The sequence below is a fragment of the Mus caroli genome, chromosome 14 (assembly GCF_900094665.2).
Source record: "Mus caroli chromosome 14, CAROLI_EIJ_v1.1, whole genome shotgun sequence".
Classification (NCBI taxonomy): domain Eukaryota; kingdom Metazoa; phylum Chordata; class Mammalia; order Rodentia; family Muridae; genus Mus; species Mus caroli.
The window spans coordinates 83,674,383-83,697,568 of NC_034583.1; the positions used below are offsets into that span (position 1 = coordinate 83,674,383).

At 35.0% G+C, this 23,186-nt stretch overlaps 1 protein-coding gene and 1 non-coding gene across 5 annotated transcripts in view; both read right to left on the reverse strand.

The window, feature by feature from the left end:
• Positions 1 to 23,186, reverse strand: part of Pcdh9 (protocadherin 9) — an 844,061-nt gene that overhangs the window by 101,343 nt on the left and 719,532 nt on the right. The gene's annotated exons all lie outside the window — the stretch shown is intronic.
• Positions 14,232 to 14,391, reverse strand: LOC115029263. The gene has a single exon (XR_003834842.1). It is a non-coding gene; the product is annotated as a U1 spliceosomal RNA (small nuclear RNA).

The following is a 23,186-nucleotide window of genomic DNA, read 5'->3' on the forward strand; positions in this document are numbered from 1 at the left end:
AAGAGAAGAGAAGAGAAGAGAAGAGAAGAGAAGAGAAGAGAAGAGAGAGAGAATCCATAACGTAAGTACAAATAAATAAAAAAGTGAAATGAATGAGGAAATTAATAATAAAAAGGAATGAACCTAGCCATCGAAGAGAGAAAAAGAGGGAAGGACAAAAGTGAGTAAAATCAGTTGTAGGATAAATTAAAGAGATAGCATGAACTATTCAGTTCAACAATAACTCCAAAAGCGGCAATGAGCATACTATAATTTGACTATAGTGAATTTCCTTTTCTTTTCTTTTCTTCTTCTTCTTTTTCTTTTTTTTTTGGTATGGGGAGAAGGAGCTAAGGATTGTTTAATCTTATAAATCATATTTCTAACTTCAATGATCTTTTCTTTTTTCCTTTTTTTTGAGTTTCATTTTAAATCAGGTGTTAAAATGTTAGAATATTGGGATTTTAGTATACTATTTACTCCATTTTTTGTGTTTTTTTCTCTATTATGAAATTGCAAGTAAAGGAGTTAGCAATAGTGGGACGATAGTCAGTCAAATATGAGCATTCAACACTATGAACTTTCTGACAATAAATAGATCTTAAAACTCAATGTTAACTCTGAGGTGTGTCAAAACAGGAACTTGTGTTTTATTTTTGCCATTCTGTATGAACTGAAGGGTTCAGCCATCTTACTGAGTTCTGTGCATATCCACTTCCCTCTCTTCCTTTTTTTATTTCAATATGAAATATTTCACATTGCTGTCACTGGCCGTGAGAGTTAGAGACAATAAGATACTGGTACAAAAAGCCTTGTATTTGCCATAAAAGCAAAATTTGCATTATAGCTTACAAATATGTCTTCTTTTGTTTAATCCTTGGCTAGGACTAAACAAACCACATGAAAGAGCACGTTTCCTGCCAAATACGTAGGTTTTAAATGTTGGCACTGACCAGAGGATTTGAAAGAGAATGTAAAATATTTGACCACAGATGCCCTGAACACAAAATAGATTATTTAAATGTTATGAGGGGAAGGTTTCAGTCATTCATTTTTTCTTTGGTCTGAAGGAGTAAGGGGAGTATAAGTTTGTATAATCCAAAGGCAACTGATCTTGGACTGTAATAAAAAGGTGACTTTTCCCAGGCCCTAGGAGGGAAGTATCTGTGTGACCATATATAGGGAAAATAAATGTTTTTCTTTTTTTTATGATCAATACCTTCCTAATATAATTGCATCTAAACCTTTGAGTCCTATAAATATCCTGGTTTTATACCTTATATTTTCTAGGATGAAGTTAGTAACAACTTAAGCCCAGAGGTATTGTAATTCCCCCATTCTTCTGAAAAGTGCCAATTTAGGAACTTCTTATGAAAGAAAAGAGTTTTTGAATGAAATTTCTTTAAAAGGAGATGATGATGTGAAAAGATTGGTTTAATAGTCAGTAGTCTAAATCTGTTCTGGGGCTTTATGGCCAGAGCGCTGTTTTTATGAGGATGTTAGCTAACTGCCAGATTTCTAAATGAAGGCATGTGGGTAAGGCAACACATAACCTCTCGAAAAAGAAAGAATAAATAGCTTGTTCTGGCACTGCAAGCATGGGATGGAGTACAGGATTAACTCAGTGGGAATGCAGGAGGGTTAGCCCTGAATGAGCAGGAATCTCTTCTTCATTTGGACATGGGATAGCTCTGGGATTGGGTGAGTTTGAATTAAACATTTACTCAAAGTTCTAGATTCTTTAGATGTGAAAGTATGTTTACATACACCTCTGTGGCTCATGGGGAAATTCGTGGATGTTTGTTATAGACACAGTATATGTTCATAGTGTTTCTCTTACTGTTAGGTATTAACTCTCATCCCCCAATAGTAACAACTGATATTTATTATGTGACTACTAGGACTTACATTTTATCAAAACTGGTTCTTAAATAATGTTTACCCATACACAATATAACTCAGAGAGTTTATGCACACATCTATTATCCCAGCCTAACAGTAGGGCACATTAGTATCAGAATTAAGATCTATATAATTTCCAACTTATAGTTTTTAAAGAACTGAACTACTGTGATTCAATTCTGAAAAGAGCAGAGAAGATTATTTTATTCAAGGCGCACTCTTCAGTACTTAGAAAATTGAAGATGCAAAACAAAACCAAATAACGAAAGCAACCACTGATGCGAAACTCCAGTGATAGGAAGATGCCTCGCTATTATACACATGGTGAGAAGCTGACATTCTCCTATGATGTTTTCTACTAATATAGCCATTTTTCTTTACAAATACATAGAGTAGATTTCTAGCTACAGAAGTTGAGATTTTCCATGATTCAGCAAATCTGTCAACAGTAGTTTAGGAAGGCAGACCCAAGAGAAAACTAAAGAAAGCAATGCCTTACCAAAATAGAGTTTATTTGCTCATCTGGGAAACTAGGCATGGATCTCACTTATAGCCCAAAAGATGCACTTAGAAGCATTAGAGGGTAAACCTTTCTGCTGGAGCAATGTCCTCTTTCTAAACGACTTCATCATTTCTCCTCAGAGATGGGAGCCTTTCAAGCACTTGTAATAGGAACAAAGCAATAATAAAAAAGGCAGCAATAAATATGCTCAGGCAGAAATATATCTGAAAGAGGAGAAATCTGTCTCTGAAGGGACTTATGCTCCCCAATAGTATCCCCTCCATTGAATCTGTGATACTTCTTGCTTGCTTCAAAACAGTGCTCAGTGAGGGATGCAGGTTGGGCTAGAGACATCTTTATTATTCCAAGTTTATCCTGCAGCACTGTGACAGAGAGAGACAATCTTTCTGCTGGGCTTTCATCAACATGACTCTCATCTTGTCCATGGGGGCCACGTTTGTTAGATAATATTGTTGTTGTAGCTGTGGTTTCCGTGTAGATGAAAGTCAGTATGAAACATGTGAATGCATGGCATCTAACACATGTCATTGTACCTAGAGCTTTCAAAGCAAGATGATCTGCTTTTAATCCATCTAATTACAAGCTATAAGGAATATAATTTAGAGTTACCAATCATTTTAAGCATTGAAACGTATTATACTCATCATTTACTGAGACCAGTCCTGAACCTCATCTTTGGATGTTACAAAGATATCAGCCATTTATAAACAGTACCTTTTATGTATTTATTTATTTATTTATTGCCATGGAAACAACAATCAGATTCCCTTGGGGGCTGTATTAATATTTCATATACTGTCAAGTACTTTATCATGTTTCAGTACTTCCATTACTATTAAGAAATATACAGTTGAGTCCGATAGAGGCAAAGAATTCAAAGTTTAAACAAAGATCTAATTCCATTAATCCAAATTTTAAACAGATCCATTACTAGCAGAAAGTCATTTTGAAGGTCAGAGAAGATATAAATTCGAGATTACAGTGAATTGAGTTCAGAATCCATCACACTGAAGACTTTTTGCCAGGCACTGAAGAATTAAGACCTCTAGCTTGATATATATGCTAGCAAACGGGGTGATAAGCAAATAGAAGAGACTATTAGGAAAGGCACAAAGAAATGATTTGGGTTATAGTGTACTACTGTCTAGCAAAATGACATATAATTGGCAGTTTGTTTCAACTGTTTAGTGGTCTTTAAATAGTGGAACCAAACAAACACACATTTGGATAGATCTTTGGAAACTTCTAAGTGTTTAAACTGAATGCATGTACTTTTCTCACTGTCCTCCAGTTTCATTATTTCATCCCCTTTTGTCTTCATCCTTGTAAAGTTGGTTTCAAAAAGTAGTTTTGGGAGATCATGCACACTAAATCCTTGAATAGATTTCAATTAAATGCCATTACGTAGTATATATTCACTAGCATTTGTATCAATATTTTTGATCAGTTGACAAGATCTGAATGTTTAGGATTTTCAAGTAAGAAAAATGTAATAGAACAGTATTGATATATAAAGATAGAGATCATTCATTATACTTCTTAATTGATAGAATTACCCATAAATGACTGTGAGGGGAAACAGGAATTCAAGAAATACTTTGCATGTGGGGATTAGGCCATATGATTGGAAGAAGGCAGAAAGGGATAGGACACAGTGAGAAAGAAAGGATAAATGGAAACAGAATGTGTGTGTGTGTATGCGTGTGTATGTGTGTGTGTGTCTGTGTGTGTGATATTGGATTGAGTTGAATCAGAGACATTTATTGTTGGGAAACAACATCAATATTGATAAGTAAAGAAAACGATATAACCCTCCCCCGAAGACCTGTATATTCAAGGAAGTGATTGCATCTTTCTTTTCCTCATTCACGAAAAAATGTATTTTATATATAGAATATATGTATTTTACATATAAAATATATATTGTTCCACAGAAAACACCTTTAACTTTACATTAATTTTCTGTGGATCACAAGGCCACTTAAGACTTGAATTAAGACTCAGCAGAATTTCAGACAAGCTTATCAGATTATATATTTTGATACTTCATTGATGATTTATATTTTCTAACTACAGAAAATTTGTAACAGTAAAGTAGTCTCATGGTACATGTCTGGAAATTATGTTTATTTTAGCTATTCTCAGGTAGACATCACTAACTTTCAAATGCTGTTGATATAAGAACAGCCTCGCATATTCTTTGGCAAAATACTGTCTCATTTTCTTGGTAGAAGTTTCTTTAATCTGTAACTAGTTCCAAAATTGCATTTTAAATATATCCATCTTGAAAATTAAAATCCATCAGATTATGAAATCTAGCTATCACAATAATTCTTGAATCTAAGACACATATTACTGGGTAATATCTAGGCTCAAAATTACTACCTTTTTATTGATAAATCAAGAATTTGAGACAGGAATCAGGACCATTTATAGCACTCAGCAAGTCAGTACCTGATAAGTAAAGATTCCCTTTGGCCACACTAGAACTCTACAGTCCCCAAATCCCTCAAAGACACATATGCCTATTCCACTTTCTGAAAAGTTAAACCTGGCAATCCTATTTTAAGTTTCCCAGTAGTCACCTAACAGCAGTGAGTAGTGGCAGCAGGCAAGAATAAGCTTTGTCTGCCTTTCTCCTCTCCTGAGCAGATGGTTGGCTAAAACTCACTTCACACGGGAAATCAATTTTAGATTTTTAACTTGGCTATCTACTAATACACTGGGACTGCCAAGGAAGGAAAAAAATGGCTTCAAATTTATTTTTGTAAGTAATTGTTGTAATGCAAATGTGAAAATAGAAATGTGCCTTCTCTGGTCACCATGCTTCTTTGCTAAAGAATTTTTCAACATTACCTTCAACATGGCAGATACGTAGTGCTACAGAGTGCTGACGCCATGTGTAAGAACAACACTACCACATGTTCTAACATTCTGTAATGCTTTGTAATGGGGAACACATGCCACACATGGATGGTTACATGCAATCCTCACACCAATGCTAAGCATTGCTGAGGTAATGTTCAAAATGTCCCAGAGAATGGACTATACAAATTTTCTTGAATAGGTGATCTCCTATTTGTAATGTAGTAGTTTCAAGAGGTTGTGTCATGTTTGAGGTGGGACGTAGGTAGAGACAATGTGTCATGGGAAGGAAAGAGAACAAGAGGAAGTGGGTTATGGGGGTCTTGTTGTCAAGCCTGATTCAAGCCACTGCTTTCTCTGCTTTTTGATGTAAACAGATGAATCAATCTGGGTTGCAGGGTATTGATATGATAAGCAGTGATCCCAGAGCCTGAGCATCCAACCCAAACCTGCCATCACAAATTCCCTGCCTCGTATCTGAGTGGAAATAAGGGTTCTCCCTTTAAGTTGTTCCTGACAGACAATATGTCACAGGAGAGAGAAAAGTGACCGAAGAATGTCCTTTCTACGAAATGCAGTCTTATGACTAGTTTTTGAAATGTTTACAACATTTACCATATAAGGTTAAGCCCCGCTGTTAGGTTTTAGTTTCCCACTGCTCTAGGTGGTCACTTATCAGTGTGGCCACATCAGTTCTATTTGCAAGATTAAGGGGTTCCACAAGGTGAAACAATAGCAGACAATTCAACTTGAAGAACTATTTTAAGAGATTATTTCTTCGGTAATCCAGAAACCAGATTTTGAGGGATAGCTTGGTTGGTAAAATGTTTGTCACTCAAGTGAAAGGAGCTTCATTTCTCACATGCAAGTGAAAGCTGATTGCAAAAGCTTGTGTTTCTAAGCCCAGTGCTGTGGAGGCAGATTCAAGTGGATCTTTGAGACTCCAAAGGCCTCCAGCCTTTTCTACTCAGCTAGCTTCATGTCAGCAAGAGACCTTATCTTTAAAGGGGAAATGATTGATTCCTGAAAGGATTCTTAGGCACACGTTTAGAAGCACATCCAAACATTTGCACAACCACCATGAATATATACACTCATTTTGGGGTGGGGGTCGAGACAGGGTTTCACACACACACACACACACACACACACACACACACACACCCCAATGTGCACAAAGAAAGGGTATTACAATCTAATTCTGTAACTATATAGGGAATGTAACAACACATATAAAATAATTCTCTTCTGTGCATCATCTCATTTGTGAATATGCATAGAGTGCTTTCAAGTACGATTGATAGTCATTAACACTTATAACTCTGCAAACATTAAGTTTGAAAATTCAGGACTATAGTAGAAGGGATGTCAAATTGTTCCATACCAATACAGTATCCAGAAGCATGAATTCATACTTCATATTTTAGTTAGTTCCACTGGCTCCTATTCAATTTTTATTCTTTTGTTAACAGAGTAAAAATAATATGGATGGGTTTCAGTAGATTGGAGGCTGCCTATAGTTAAGTTGCCCTAAAACTAAAACAATTAAGTGGAAAGTTTAAGTCATTCAATGCCTGAGTTAAACATAGAGGAACTGATAAAGTATTGGTTGCACCTATGTGCAAAAAAAAAAAAAAAAAAAAAAGATATTCTTGGAATGTTCTGTAAAGATTTAGACTAACAGTCTTGTTATTACTAAAAGCCATTGTTTCTCACTGAAAAACATTGCTTTGCATGTTCAACACCACATATTATATCTGTCTGAAACTGATATAAGGCCAAGTATCTGACAAAAGAAAAAAAATTGCAGGCTTTTCTAATTAAGTATTTTCTATAATTCATCATCACCCCACTACACACATGATTCACAGGATGTAGTGTATTTATCTTTATGCAAGTTGGGATTTAGTATATGTACCTATGAAATTAATAATTTTATCAATAAATCACATTTTACCAATGTTTATATATCTATATGCCCAAATTTAACAAGTAAAAAGGTCTTATTGACATATAGGAAAAACTGTTTTCTGTTCATTACATAAAATTTCATAGAAAAAAATATCATCTTAAAACTCTTAAAGACACTATCTTAAGTTCTACCTTAAAAAAAAAAACGCTGAAAAATATCCAAGTCTAACTATGTATTTTGCATAGTACTTTGTGTTCATATCTTCCCTAACAGTTTAAATTCCACACTGTAATTTGGAACAGATTTGATCAACTTGCTTTCATGTGTCAGTGCTTTTCAGCTGCAATGAAAATAAACACACAGGCTTGGTTTTCTGCAAAACTGTGGAGATACTGACTTCAATACAAACGTTATTTACCATGGCACACTTCACATTGTAGAAGCTCAGGGAGGAGACTGGTAATTGAAAGCTTGCATGGGATTCTTGATCTTTGTGTCTCTCAACAATTTCTTAGGATCTCACACAAACACACCCATTGAGATGTCCTGAGTAGTAGCCCCAGGAAACTGATTCCTTTGCATTTAAAGCATGTTTGTTATGAGAAAGGACATCAAGGGGCTTGATTTATGTTATGACTGACACTAATATTAGTCCTGCTTTAAGTTCATAGAAACATAAACATTTGTTTTGTGTAGTTGATCTGAGTTGTGTAGTTGTGTAGTTGATCTGTATGATCTACAAAAAATTCCTAAAATACCTAAAGTCCAACAATGAAACATCTTTAAAGTCTTAGAGATTTCTAGTGTGATTATAAATTCTGCTTTAAATAATGAATATATGTTATTTCTTAGAGAAGAGGTGCCTGTGACCAAATTCTTACTAAAAAGCTTCTTCTCTAATTTGTCAGCTTTCTAAATACAGTCTTTCTATCTATATACTACTATAAGTTTATTCTACCCCTTCCCCAAATAAACAGGTTTGAGTGGTATCATAATCAAGCTGTCATCCATAGATGAATAAAGTCAGAAATCTGCTTTCCTTTACAAAGGCAAGATAAAAGCAATAAACATCTAAAAGCATGAAGATCATGATACATTACACAAACCAGCATCGTGGAGAAAGAGAGATACCAATGGTTTTCAGTCCTTGATACAGTGTTTGGAAATACTCCTGAGAGTCATCTACCAACATGTCTGAGGGAAAGACGTGGACTGTCTTGAGGCTATGATAATTCCTAGGATTAAATCATAGAGTATGTAAAATGCAAATGGATAACTTTTAGGTGATCAATTAGATGAAACAACTAGCATTCCAAACAAGGCTGAGTTCAAATATTAATCCAAACTCCGTGGCCTTGCAATGCTTTATTTCCTCTTCCCTATCCCACCTCTTTAATTCCTTTGCTATGCATTTCCATATTCAAACGGAAATAGCAAGGCAATTCACCAAAAGCCCAGGAGAGTGATTGCAACAGAAACAATATCTGCCAATGTGTTTTCTCCAAATTCATCTGTTAAGGAAACATCGCAGAGTCATTGACCAACTACTTGCCATTGCCATACATCCAATTCCATCTCTGTTTGTTTTTTGTTTTTGGTTTGGTTTCGAGACAGGGTTTCTCTGTATATCCCTGGCTGTCCTTTTAACTCACTCTGTAGATCAGGCTGGCCTCAAACTCAGAAATCCGCCTGCCTCTGCCTCCCGATCCATCTATGTTTTTATAAATGGCATCCCCTCCACGGATAATCCTAACCACACAAGAATTCCCAATATCTACAAAGCATATCTACTACAATTGGTGAGGTAGTAGTGTTTGAGACAAGATGCTCTGTCCTTTGCTGAGTTGCTGTGATCATTTCCAGACACTCTCTTCTGCCTATGTTGGTAGCCACATCCCTGTACTCTCTCATTCTTATTCAGGGTAGTTAAATGGAAGTCATATGTCACAGGTAGGTAACTAAGACTGCTAGGGAAAGAAAGCAGAGACATAAAAAAAGAAGAGAAATAAAGTATTCTGAAAAATGAATGTGAACCAATTACCACTCCCACCCTCTAATTAGATTTTTAAAGTCAAAGAAAGAAGAAAATTTAAATATATATATATAGTTGCTTTTGTAAGCAGAGAGATGAGTTGATCCCTTTTAAATCATAAAACACTTATGCTGTTTATGAATATTAACTTTATAGAATAGAAGCCTAGTATGCTAAATTGTCAGAGTGTTTCATGATAGCTATCAGGAGTTATCATGGGCTCCCCGCAGGACATTACCATAGTAGCAGCAGCAGACATGACTCCAGAGAGAAGTACTGCCTGAAAGCTGTGTGCTACATACAGGTTTGGGGTCTTTTCAAATACTGGAAAAGAGACTGCTATACATGCGCGCATGTGCTCATGTGTGTGTGTGTGTGTGTGTGTGTGTGTGTGTGTGTGTGTTGGGGGGATTATTTATTTACCTCGTCTGAATTTGGAAATAATAATGACTCTTGTACTTTGAAAACACCCTACTCTTTATTGCTAGGAAAGAAAATGTAAGAGTCAATATATGAGTTCTATTAACAGTTCCTGGATTTAGGCAGTCACTGATCCCACTGCTCAGGGAAGAGTACTTTGAAAAACTATATATGTATATATATATATATATATATATATATATATATATNTATATATATATATATATATATATATATATATATTTGGTATATCTTTAAAATACAAAACAAACAAAATAAACCGTTTCCATTCTTATAATTTCTACTTCATGTTGTATCCAGGATCTCAAGAGTTTCCTACGTCTTCCAATTCTCTAAATATGTGTTATTTAAATGTCTAAAAGGACAATGACCATTGCCAGAGGGGATAGTGTAATTTAAAAAAACAAACAAACAAACTTTAAGCCCATATATCTGATTCTGTAGTAGTTTGTCCAATTACACACACAGAGAGCTGTGAATCAGAGAGCTATCAAAACAACATAGAGTGTCAGCATAGGCACTGAGGATGCCCAATAGCAGAACTGTCTGAGTCACGTTTGACATGTCATTTCCCGCAAACAGGTTACCAGTTTGCCTTTTATTTTCTGAAGTCAGTGACCACTGACATGATTTTGTTCTGATATAAGAGCCAAAGGAAAAACGCTGAGAAACTGTTAGGATACAAATTTGGACATGGCATCCTGAGTGATGTAGAGACAGTGATAAACCTCTGTAGTAGATTTGTACCACAAAGATATGAATTACATGTTAGAACATAGAACAAATGGCAGACCTTTGCTGTATGATTCTGAACAGGAAAGAGGGATAACAATTTGTTGTTGTTATTTGTGGTGCTGATGATATAATGAAAATGGTAGTTATAATAAGAAGGGATTCCACTCAATGTTCAACGAACCCAAAACAAGTACAAGAGAGAGCAAATCTTTTCCTAATGAGTAAATTGTGTTCTTTGTAAATATCTAAGCCTGCCATGCAAAAAGTATAGCAAGAACATAAACATCAGATAATCTGCTTAGACACCTTCCTTGACATTGAGGTTCTACATGAGTGAATATCTATATAAAAACTTACCTTGAACTAAATGAAAGTATTCTTGGCTGATGAAAAACTCCTCGCTTCCAATTATACTGTGCTCATATTCATTCTGGGTATTGTTCAGATTGAATAATTATATAAAGTTTGACTAAAACAACAACAACAATGATAAACCAAGAAGATAAATGTCATTTGAAACTCAGATTTTCTGATTCATCCAATTTCCTAGTGTAGGTAATGGAGAAAATTTCGATGTAGTCATTCAGAATGACTCTGAATACAATGTAAATCTCTGCTTGCAATGAGAAGCACAGGGATGCCTTTATGTAATCTGTGAAAAATGTAGGTAGGCGATATCTTAAGAAATGAGTACTTCTATTTAAGGGTAATGAATAGATGCACATAATCTTTATTGATGTACCTTGCAACTCTTTCTAAAAAGCAGCATATGCAGACTCCGCTCCTAACAAAAATACCATATTCATCACAAGAGCAGTCAAAACAAACAAACCCAACAGTGGATTTTGGCTCACATCAATGAGTTTACATACATTTAATGAAGATTTAAAAACACAGAGTTGAATTACATTTCCCATTTTATTGTATTTGCTGGTAGACACAATCAAGCTTACTAGTCTACTATGTAATTGGTTTAAATTCCATTTTCATTTTAAGAAACCTCAATCTTTTTTTCTGAATAAAGAGCCTTCAGAAAGACAGAACAGATAAAGACTGTGGGCTTTGGTAACTTTTACCATAGACAACTTTTTATTTCCATCACTTTTTAAAGTTAATGAAGTTTAATGAAGTATCAGACACATAGCTTACATTGACTTGATTTCCTCCGGCTAGTTGCATGTATGAATCAGCTTTCCATAGATTAAGTAAAGGAAGCTTACACCCAAAACCTAGCCAAAGGACAACGTTTTTATTTTCACTTTTCAACTGGATGAGAGTCATATCTATCCTTCTAAATGGGAGAGCATGATCATAATCACTCTAGGAGTTACGATATTTGTTTTTAAAATGGAAATAAAGACGCTAAAAGAAAACAAAACAAATAAACAAACCACACTCTCCTCAACTTATGCATATTTATTTGCTAGGTCTGGGATTTAAAGACCTCAAAGAGTAAGGAAGACTACAGTCTAACGCTATAGATAATTTTATTAAAGTTTCAGTGTATGCTTATACATGGATGAAATAAAGAAAGCAATGATCAAAGGAAGGTTGCTTGAGTTCAGTAAGACATGATCAGGAAAAAAATGTAAACTAACATCAGTGAGCATACACTAAATGTTAATAGACCAGCCCTTTCTCAGAATTTCTCAGGACTGAGCAATTGAAACACAGTTTCCTGGTATGTACTGTCTATTATATTTGGAAATCTATGAAAGCAAGGCAGGTCCAGGGCACACCAAGAACAGGACTCTGTGTATGTTTTCACCGGATTTGGCTTTATGGCAATGTTCTAACATCCAAAAAGAATAAATACATCTTATAAATGGAACATAAATGTTTGCCACAGAAGGCACAGAAAGTCCAAGAACAAGCTAAAAGGCTTTTTACCTTAGGTGTGTTTTTGTTACCCAGGGATCAAAAAATGCACCTAAGGTAAAATGCCTTTTTCCGTGAAGCCTCTATCACTGTTCTCCAAGGCACTGTTCTCTGTACATCATTATTTTGACCATGTTCTGACAGTCAATGACATAAAGGCTACAGGTAGGTGTTTTCTTTATCCTCCCCTAATCTTGTAGTGTTCCAAAAGTATAAAGCACATTTTATGAACAGAAGAATCAACTAGGTTGTGAAATGTTCAGCCCTTAATGATCATAGAATGTACATCACATGGCCCATTAGCTGGGTGCTGAATGTCCATTAGAAACAAGAAAGCCTCAGATCCATAGGGTATAGACTTACACAAATATAAAATATAGTGCCCAAAGACTTCCAGGAGGTGTTTCCTGCCCAATGTTGTCTACATGACACAGCTCAAACATGTGAGGAACTGGACTTTATATGAAATCATTTTCCTTAGGACGACTTGTTTTGATAATAAATCTAATAAGTATTGATTCCTGTGGAGGGTTTGTCAGCAAAATCAAACAAATTAAGCAACAAAACTTGGCCTAAATAAGTTTGCTGCATGAGGTAACTATTAAAGACAAACAGGTGAGTCCTGACTAGTTTACAAAAAATTCTAGTCAATATCAGACAATGTAAAGAGCAAAGAATGAAACAACATACCTATATTACCATGATAGTTGGAATATTGTATGATATGTAACTATAGTTGTATATATATATATATATATATATATATATATATATATATATTACTATAAAATAATTAATTGTAGCTACATTTCTGATATAGCTATATGATATGACATGATTGAAGAAATTGTTAGAATGCTGAAAACTAAAAAAGAAAATGAAAAGAATTTTCTAATTTGTAGTCATAGGAGAGAGTAATCAGATCGCTCCAAAAATAGATTATTCTACCCAGTGTGTAATCAGTGGCACTATTACTCTTCCTTTCTATTGAGCTGATCTTATAAATGAGAAACTAAAAGCGTATAGTGCAAAAACCAGACAATCAGGACTAAGGAAAGGGGATAAAAACAAGAGAGAGAACTTTACCCCTAAGTCATAACTACTCATTTATATGAAAGAAAATAGAAACTATATTATATGTTTGTAAAGCACACCTACCTTGAACCTTTGTTAAGTATAATTTTCTTTCATATTATTTTTAAAAGGGACATTTATGTTAGGAATGTTAGAACTTCATATAGGTAATACATATCAGTCAGAGAAAATAAAGGAAAATGAATACTGTTATCTAAATTTAATTGGAAACTCAAAATATTTACTTTATATAATTTAGCAAATTCAGATGACCTGGTATATTATAAAGGTCAAATTTATAGTAATTAGTTTGTGGATTTTTCATATTCATCGAAGTTTATCATATGTAAAGAAGCAAGGTACTGTTTCCATGAGTCATCAATATCCTGGCTATTTTTGTGTTATCTTGACACAAGCTACAGCCTTCTAAAAAGATGGTACCACAATTTAAAAAAAAATGCTTTTATAATATTCAGATGGGAGAGTGTTTTCTTAAATAGTAATTGATGGGGCAGAGCCAAGCCTATTGTGGGTGTTGCTATCCTAGGCTGATAGTTCTAGGTTCTATAAGAAAGCAGGTAGAGCCATGATGAAAAAGCAAGTAAGTAGCATCTCTCCATGGCTTATCCATCAGCTCCTGCCTCCAGGTTCCTGCTCTTTTTGTGTTTCTGTTCTGAGGGCATCACTTCAGTGATAGAGGATGATATGTAAATATGAGCCAAACAAACGATTTCCTACCCAAGTTTGTTTTGGTCATGGTGTTTTATCACAGTAATAGTAACTCTAACTACAATGATCAATATAATAAAATTTACATATTCTCTTCTGTCTAAAAATATCAATGTAAAATTATCCATCTCAAGTAAGTCTATTTTTCCCTTCATTTCTTAGGGGAGAATGTGATCACAGTCTCCCCCTACCACAAATTATGCTGTCATGTTGCCCACGTTTGGGAAAATTACAGAGTTATCACATCTGGAGGGCAATGGATAGCCATTGGGTTGAGAAAAACCAACTTTTGATCATAGTGTCTGCCCTGCCATTAGGTATCAAAAATAATTCTTAGGCACAACCTGTTAGTAGAGCATTTCATCATAGTTACACAGATCTGTGACACAGTCTGATCTTTCTGGATGAAATGGCAAGAAATACTATGTGCTATAATTTCATTGCATGATAACACAAGAAAATCAAACAAGGAATTGCTCTCAGCTATACCGTTAACATAAGAAACTTTAACACTTGCCTTTAGAAATTACCAAAATGTTTTCTATACAAATAAAACACTAAAAATGCACTGAAAATCCTTCAAGATGGCAATTTCAAAACTACATAAAAATAAAGTGATTTGGTTATAATAATTTAAGTCATGAACCGATGGGAAATAACTGCTTAATATAGCTGATAAACACTTTTGATTACATACTTAAATGCTAATTATGGGATTCTCCATTACCTACACGATGTCTCAACTACATATTCATGACATAACCAGCAGAAACATCTCTATTTGCTTGTCCTGTTGAAATGATGTATTTCTCCATTTCATTTTATTACTTGCATTTATCCCCTCTGTATTTGTTTAATTCAATCTCATTGCAGGGAAGTGACAGCTCACTAGTTCACTTAGACATATGCTTTAATTCCACATCAGAAAATTTGCTGGTCTTAGCTTTAGATGGCAAGCCAGGACCCAGAAATAAAACCTGTGCAGCTGTCAGACTCACATGACTTCCATTCTCATTAACAGATTTTTATAGAGAAAAAGAGTTTTATGATTCCTTTTCTTTTTATTACTTTAACCTACTTTTAATTTTTCATATGATATGAAATAATAAATGGTAATAAAATTATTCTGATGTTGTTTCTACAGAACATGGCGCCAATCACATCTTAGTTACATAAGCCTTACCCTATGTAAAATTTCTATGAGTGGTTCATAGTGATAAAAATGAAAAATACAAAACTATGTTATATGCTCATTTTATAAATAATATATGCCAGATTTAAATGATAATTTTTGAGGTAGTGAAAATTATTTTAAAAATTTGAAAACTAAAGTATTCATAATTAGCTTTCTTTTATTTTTGATAATACATTTTTTAAAAGAAAATTGTATGCTGCTGTGAGTAAAAGTCTTTGGAAAACTGTTTATAAAAAGTTTAAAGCAAGTTTTGTTTACAATTTTCTGCATTAAATCATAAAGCTGATTTCTAAACACTTAATTTAGCACTATAAACCTAATATAAGAGATATGAAAAGTGTGATTCATTGAATAAATACAAAACTATTACGCAAATTTCTCTCAAATAAAGACATTGTTGAAAATATTAATGTAAGTATAATCAATATGTGTCTCTGCACATCCTGATCAAAAGATTGTTTAATCTTGTATAATCACCTTGACTAATAACCCTGTGGTGCTGGAGAAGGATAGTGTAAAATGTGCAATAGTACACAATCATAATATAATATGATATAATGTTTCTCAATTCATAACAGCATTGTCAACTTTCTTACAACAGCCATTCTAGGTATGGCATCATTTTATGGACAGTTATTAATCTTAAATGTAATGGGATGCAATTCTACCAGTCAATGAAAGTTACCTCATCTGCAAGGCAGTAAAAATCAACATAGTCTTCAATATCCCACTTCTATGAATTAAAACCACGCATGTATATGCATATATATATATTCAAGTATATATATATACTTGAATATTTGACTGAATAGGGAAACTGTCTAGGGCAAATGAGTTTGGATCATAAGAGTAAGTCTTACTTATTTTTCATTAATTCTACTCTTAAATTTATATCTTGCTTTATCCATCATTGAAATGAAAGAGAGTTTAGCATGAATTCAGATCAAACATAAAAATACTTCTTAATCTTTTAAAACTGAGATAGTGGGACATTTAAAAAGTTAGCCAGAAGCCAGGTGTGGTGGCGCACGCCTTTAATCCCAGCACTCGGGAGGCAGAGGCAGGCAGATTTCTGAGTTCAATGTCAGCCTGGTCTACAATGTGAGTTCCAGGACAGCCAGGGCTACACAGAGAAACCCTGTCTCGAAAAAACAAAACAAACAGACAAAAGTTAGCCAGGCAGCACTCCCAGAGTAGTTATAACGACAGCAGCCCACACATAAAATCTCGGAATCAAAAATGTGTTCTTCCTACAAGATGTGCATGGATAAAGATGGAGCAGAGACAGAGATGACCAATGAATGACTAACCCAAATGGAAACCCATCTTTGGGCAAAAACCAATTCTGACATTATTAATGGTATGTTATGCTTACAGATATGAGCTTAATACAACTGTCTTACGAGAACACCACCTAGAAGCCTATGGAAACATAAAGAGACTCAAAACCGAACATAAGATGGAGCTCAGGAATCTTCTGGAAGAGTTGTGGGAAGGAGTAAAGGACCCAAGTGGATAAGAACTCCACAGGAAGACCAACAGAGGGAGCTAACCTGGTGGCTCCCAGAGACTGAGCCTCTAACCAAAGAGCAAGCTTGGTCTGGACCTAGGGTCCCTGCCCATCTGTAGCAGATATGCAGGCTGGTCTTCATGTGGTTCCCCTAAGAAATGGAACAGCAGATGTCCCTGAATCTGTTGCCTGTCTGTGGATCCCATTCCACTAACTTGGCTCCCTTGTCTGTCTGGCTTCAGTGAGAGAGGACAGGTGTAGTCCTCAGTGACTTGATATGGTGTGTGTGTGTGTGTGTGTGTGTGTGTGTGTGTGTGTGTGAGAGAGAGAGATACACAAGGGGCTAGGCTCCTCCTCAGATGAGAAGTGGGGTGGTTTTTGCAGGAGGAGCTGTGAGATGGAGGGACTGATATTGTAGTGTATATGAATAAATTAAAAACAAAAAATTCATTTACTATGAATAATTAAAAAAGGCTGTTAATAACCAAAGGACTAAGCATTTAATGGGTTAATGGTCACATGTTCATGGTACACATAGTATCTTACTTTAAAAGCATGAGTTTCAGAGATGAAAAAGAAAAATATTTGTTTCATTTTAACAAGAATACTATTTTTAGGTTCTAGCAAAAAAGAATATCTGAAATAAGCGAATATCAGTTCCTGTTTGCACTTGGCAGCAGCCGTTCTTTCATGAAATAAAAATGACTATGCTGACAATGACAGGACTGTCAGTCCAAGACTCTCTTTGACTATAGGTAAACAGCACCTTAAATATGAGAAGCATTCGGCTGCAGAGACAGCTTAATCGTTAAACACACTCATTGTTCCTGAAGATTCAGCATTGGTTCCCAGTATGAGGTGCAATGGCTCACAACTCTCTGCACTTCTTTTTTTTTTTCCCAAGACAGTGTTTCTCTGTATAGCCCTGACTGTCCTGGAGCTCACTTTGTAGACCAGGCTGGCCTCGAACTCAGAAATCTGCCTGCCTCTGCCTCCCGAGTGCTAGGATTAAAGGCGTGCGCCACCACGCCCGGCTCTTCTCTGCACTTCTTATTCCTTGGAAGCTGATGCACTCATCTGACCTCTGCAGGCATCAGGTTTGCAAGCAGTGCACACGCATGCATTCAGGCAAATACTCGTACTCATCAAAATGGTTTAAAAATCTTAAGCAAAAATAATGGAAAGCTTAAGGAAGCTAGTGACGTTAATAAATTTGTGCACAGAAGAATGCACGGGCAAAACAAATCAGCAATGTTCCACTCCAAGCAGCAGTGATGAAAGTAGCAGAAAGCCAAACTGGGCAAATGACAGCCAGGCAAATATTTAAAACCTCTACAATAACCACATATCCCTTTTATCTGTCATTTCCTTTTTATGTGAGTGGACTTTCTTCTGTGTGTGCACATGAGTGTTGGTCAGCTTTCTTTAATATTTTACTTTTTAGACAGTGTCCTTTTGTGAACCTGGAGCTCGCTGCTTTAGCCAGAATGACTGGCCCACAGACCAGTTGCTCTGCCTCTAACTCCAAAATGTCAGTGTGCCACCGTGCCCACAGATTATGTAGGTATTGTTCTTCGAACTCAAATCCCCATGCTTGCATGTGGAAGCATTTTAAACAGCAAAGCCATTTCCTCTTTTCGTGTAATTTGATTTTAATTTATTTTTCACCCATAGGGTTAAAAAATATGCACAGAAGGTCATTGTTTTTGTGATGCTAACTTTTTTTTCCAAAATAAATGTTAGAAAATGAAGCGTGAAAATACAAAAAGCTGAATTTGAAAAGTCTACACTGATGAGGTCCCATAGAGGGATCAGAGCCAGGTCTATAAATATCTTCAAGGTAACCCTGAGATTAAGGGAAGGACATCATTCATAATGTCATAAGAAAGGACATAGAGCCATGGCCTGTAAGCTAAAGAAAGAGGAATAAAAAAGGCTGGTTATTTTAAAAAGGTCTTGATAGTGAGGTCAACGAGTTTGAATCAGTAGCTTGACAAGCTTTTATGGTCAAGTACAATTTTTAAAGTAGGTGGCTTTGGTATAGAAGGAACTAGGCCATCCCTAGCTCTGCAGAGCCCGTTAAGAAAAATGAAAATGCCCGTGAATTGTGTGCATCATTCATTCAGCATTTTGAGGTAACCTAAAGTTATTTGGGCTAGTTAAGTTTGCAGGCAGGAAGTCTGTCTTAAACACTCAGTGTCTTCCTGTGGATAGACTGAGTCACACACATACTCACTCATCATTTCACATATTATTTTACACAAAGTATTTCCTTTTGGGTTTTATCTTCAATTAATTAAAACGAATTTCATCACTTTTTCCCTTAACTTTTCCCACTGTCCCTCCCTCCAACTCCTTCCTCTCTTTGCCCCACCCAAACTGCTAGTGTCTTTTTGTTGATTATCACTGCTTCATACATGGAAAGTTGGGGAGGAGTAGTCATAAACTAAGCTGAGTGTAGACAAAAAAAATGAAGGAAGTAGCTCATCCATTTTTCTCACAGCTGCAAATGTTGGCTGTGTGTAGTGTGTGAGGGATAATGGGGAATGAATTTTTAAAGCATTTCTTAATCCTTTCAGAGAAGCAATATCCTAGCATATTCATATCTTTTTGTTTGTTTGTTTGTTTGTTTAATTGCTTGTTTTGCATTCAGTAAATATGTACTGAGTGTGTGCCAGTTGTTAGCAAAGAGGGATACTGCTTTGCTGACAGGGCTCAGACCATCAGGGAAGCCACAACAACCTTTGTATTCATTTTTATCGTTAACATATAGCTGAACCTCCGGAGGTTGCAAAATGAATGGAATTGAAAGGAGGCATACACACACCATCATCTGCCATGCACAGAGCTTCACGGCAATGCAGACTGAATCACAGCAGCAGCGTCTCAGAATCTGAAGCCAGAAGGATAAAAAAGATCTTCTTTCACACTCAGAGAAATATGGGAACTGTAAATATTCAAGTCATAAGGACATGATTTTCCTCAATAATACATTGACAAATAAAGGTATCCAATTAGTTTAGTGATGAGGTATCATATGGACACCTGTCAAAATGTTTAAAAAGTTATGATTCTCTCTTGTTTCTAATAATTACACATATGAGTACTATTATCATATCATTTGTACTCATTCTCTCTACCTAATATTTCATGGCCCTCCGCTCTTTTTTAGTTAACCTGAGCTCTGTATACATTTTGAAATGGCCTGATCTCAAGAAATTTGATGACAGTCATATTTGAAGGTTTAAGTGAATTTTAACTGCATGGCAGTTCACTGTGTGCAATAACTTATAAAATTCTATCATGCATTCCATTCAAAGTATCATTTGAGTATTTGCTTGATTCATTATATGAAAATGACAATGATTTTAGATCCTTATCATTGTGACAAATAATTCAACGATGCTTTCTCCATAGTATCTTCTTTAATTAACACACTAATGCCATGAAATAAGTATTAACATCTCAATTTTAAGCAGTAGAATTCTGACACAAAGACAGATTCAACAAATGTACCAAAATGCAAAACCACCTAGTGAAAGAGTTTAGACTAAAGCTTTTTTGGCATTGTGCTCCATTGGTTATTCAAAATTGAAATTTATGCTAATCTGTCTACACAGCACTGTAAAGCCACGGAGGTATCGTTTAGTAACTTAATTCAAGGCTGTTGCTACATTTTTAGAAGCAAATAGCAGTTTTGTACTGCATATTGCATATGACGAATGCCCACTTGTTTAGCAATATATCTACTGAAAGACAATCTTTATCAAAATCAAAATAGATCTAAAGGCATATTTTCCAAAGCTTTAGATTGTAAAACCAGGACACCTGCAGTCACATTTAATGATTACTACAAAATGATTGGCAAAATGGGAAGAGGATTTAAACACAAAGCTTTGCAGTAACATGGATGATTATGTTTTAATGACTTGGGTTTCCTGGGGTTTCTATTTTATCATTGCTGCTGACATAGTTTCATAGACAACTAGAAGGAGACAAATAGAATGAACAGTGTATACCGTCCAGAATCAGACTTCTAACATGGTTTGGATTACTATTCAAGAATAATTATAGTCAACCGACAATTTATGAATAGTTTCTAGTTCTAGGAAGATGTTTTAAATGATATGAGTCTTAATTGTTTGTGGCTTTTGTGATTTATTTATTTTTTTCTTCCACAAATTTGTCTTCTACTCAGCATTCCCTTTACATTCGCCCACAAGGGGGTTTATGAAAACATGTATTTTTGGGTTATATGTTATAAGATAATATTAAAATACATAATATTAATTATCAAAAATGTCCATTTGAATGAAGTCTAGCTATACAGAACCTTTGGATTTCCTGGATTATGCAGTTTTCCTAGACCAAAAACGTTCTCAGTGCTCCTGACAACTTAAAGTGCTTCAAGTCCAGTTGCAGAAAGCCAACTCTAGGATTCAGTGACATCATCTGTGAGGCTGGAGGTAGGAAGTATAATATGGTGCTTTCAAATAATGGCTCTCGCTCTACTCTATACATATGGCTACAACTCTATTATTCTAATCATTGTCACTGTGCTATTAAATTACTTCGGCATTTTTGCATTTTGATACATTCATTTAATCTGTTTCTGTGTAAAGATTTCACTTCTTAAAATTGAGATAGCACTAATAAGTAAACAGAACCTGATAATTTGTAGAATATTATATGCATTATATGTAGTAAAAAATAAGATTTTATAGGAATTATTAAGGACAGTGAGAAGAAGTCTAAATTTTCCAGTCTTTCAAAACTCAAGAAGAAAGGAAAGAGACTATTTAGATAAAGGAATCACTGAGTAGTCAGAGTTTTTAAAATAATACAGAAATCCTCAGACTATTTCCTACCGTATCTCAGAATTCTTTTGCTGTCAGAATTCATCCCTCAGGAACATAGGCATGGAGAAGGGGGGAAAAGCCAGAAAGTGGATTATGAGGGTGGTCAGAAAAAAAAAAAAACCCAAAACACAAACTACCACAACAAAAAATGTTTAGGGAGAGTAAGAAATGGTGAATATAAATTAAGCAAAGTGATTAACTTCTACATGGCACCTCTCTCTTCTGTAGGAGGTGTCATGGCTCCAAGTATGATGTAATTCCCTTGGGGTCTGAGATTTGCACACCAGAAAACCATGGTTCAATGCCCCCCAGAAGGGGATTACTTTACTGCAAGGAGGTACATTCAAAATTTCTAAATCTTATGTAGTGAAAAAAATATATAAATGACAATCTGGGGGCCAGAAGAATGTTTAAATACCATTTTGTTATTAATCTGTGAAATAAAAGGGATGTTTAAGCAGGTAATTGTCTCGAAATGGTAGAGAAAACAACATATATTTTAATCAGCATAATTGTTAAATGTCAATTAGAACTTTCATCAGCTAAATTATGTCGGACTAACTTGTAATAGAAGCTTGCCAAATGTTAATTAAAAGAATAAATGTTAATGATTGGTTTAATTTTGTGCCTTTGCTGTTTTTTAAGTTTTATGTTTATAATTTCAAATTAATCTCTTCTATGCTTTCATCATTTTTATAATCCAAGTAAACTCAATATACAAAAAGTATGTACTGGACAAAGTATCTTAATTAAAATTTAATTGACAAGTAGTGAACGTTTGTTACTGTTCAAGCTATTTATATATTTTATAAATTAATCTAGAAATTTTAGTACAGTGCCTTCGTGCATGTTAAGCAAAGTTATGTGCTAGTAAAATGGACCCTATTCAAACATCCAAGCGAACATTCACAGTAAGGTCTGTTCCTTAGTAGGTTTGCCTTAGGTAAGAAGCTTTGTTAAACCCTATCATAATCACGTTCTTATTAACTGACAGGAACTATCTTACCCTATGCACTATAATAGCAAAGTATGGAGGATTCGGATTAAGAATCCGTGCTACACAGGGTTGTCCCACTTGAAGTTATTTTGGCTATAATATGTTGTTTGTCTATATTCTCTCCTCTAAGAATAAACTTACTGCTAATCAAGAAATATAATATTAAATCCAGTGCTAATCAGATAAATATTTCACTAATAAAAAAGTTAATATAAAGTGCTGAATAGACTTTCACATTTGGATTTTAATTTCAGTACTGTTAAAGTGTCTTTTGTTTGGATAATCTCAGATAAAACTAGTAAAGCCGTCACATATAACTCTTTGCCAGCAATTACTTTTTAAAAACTACATGTTAAACCAGGAGTGGTGGCGCACGCCTTTGATCCCAGCACTTGGGAGGCAGAGGCAGGCAGATTTCTGAGTTTGAGGCCAGCCTGGTCTACAAAGTGAGTTCCAGGACAGCCAGGGCTATACAGAGAAACCCTGTCTCAAAAAACAAAAAACAAAAAAACAAAAAACAAAAAAACAAAAAACCTACATGTTAAAGGCAGGAAT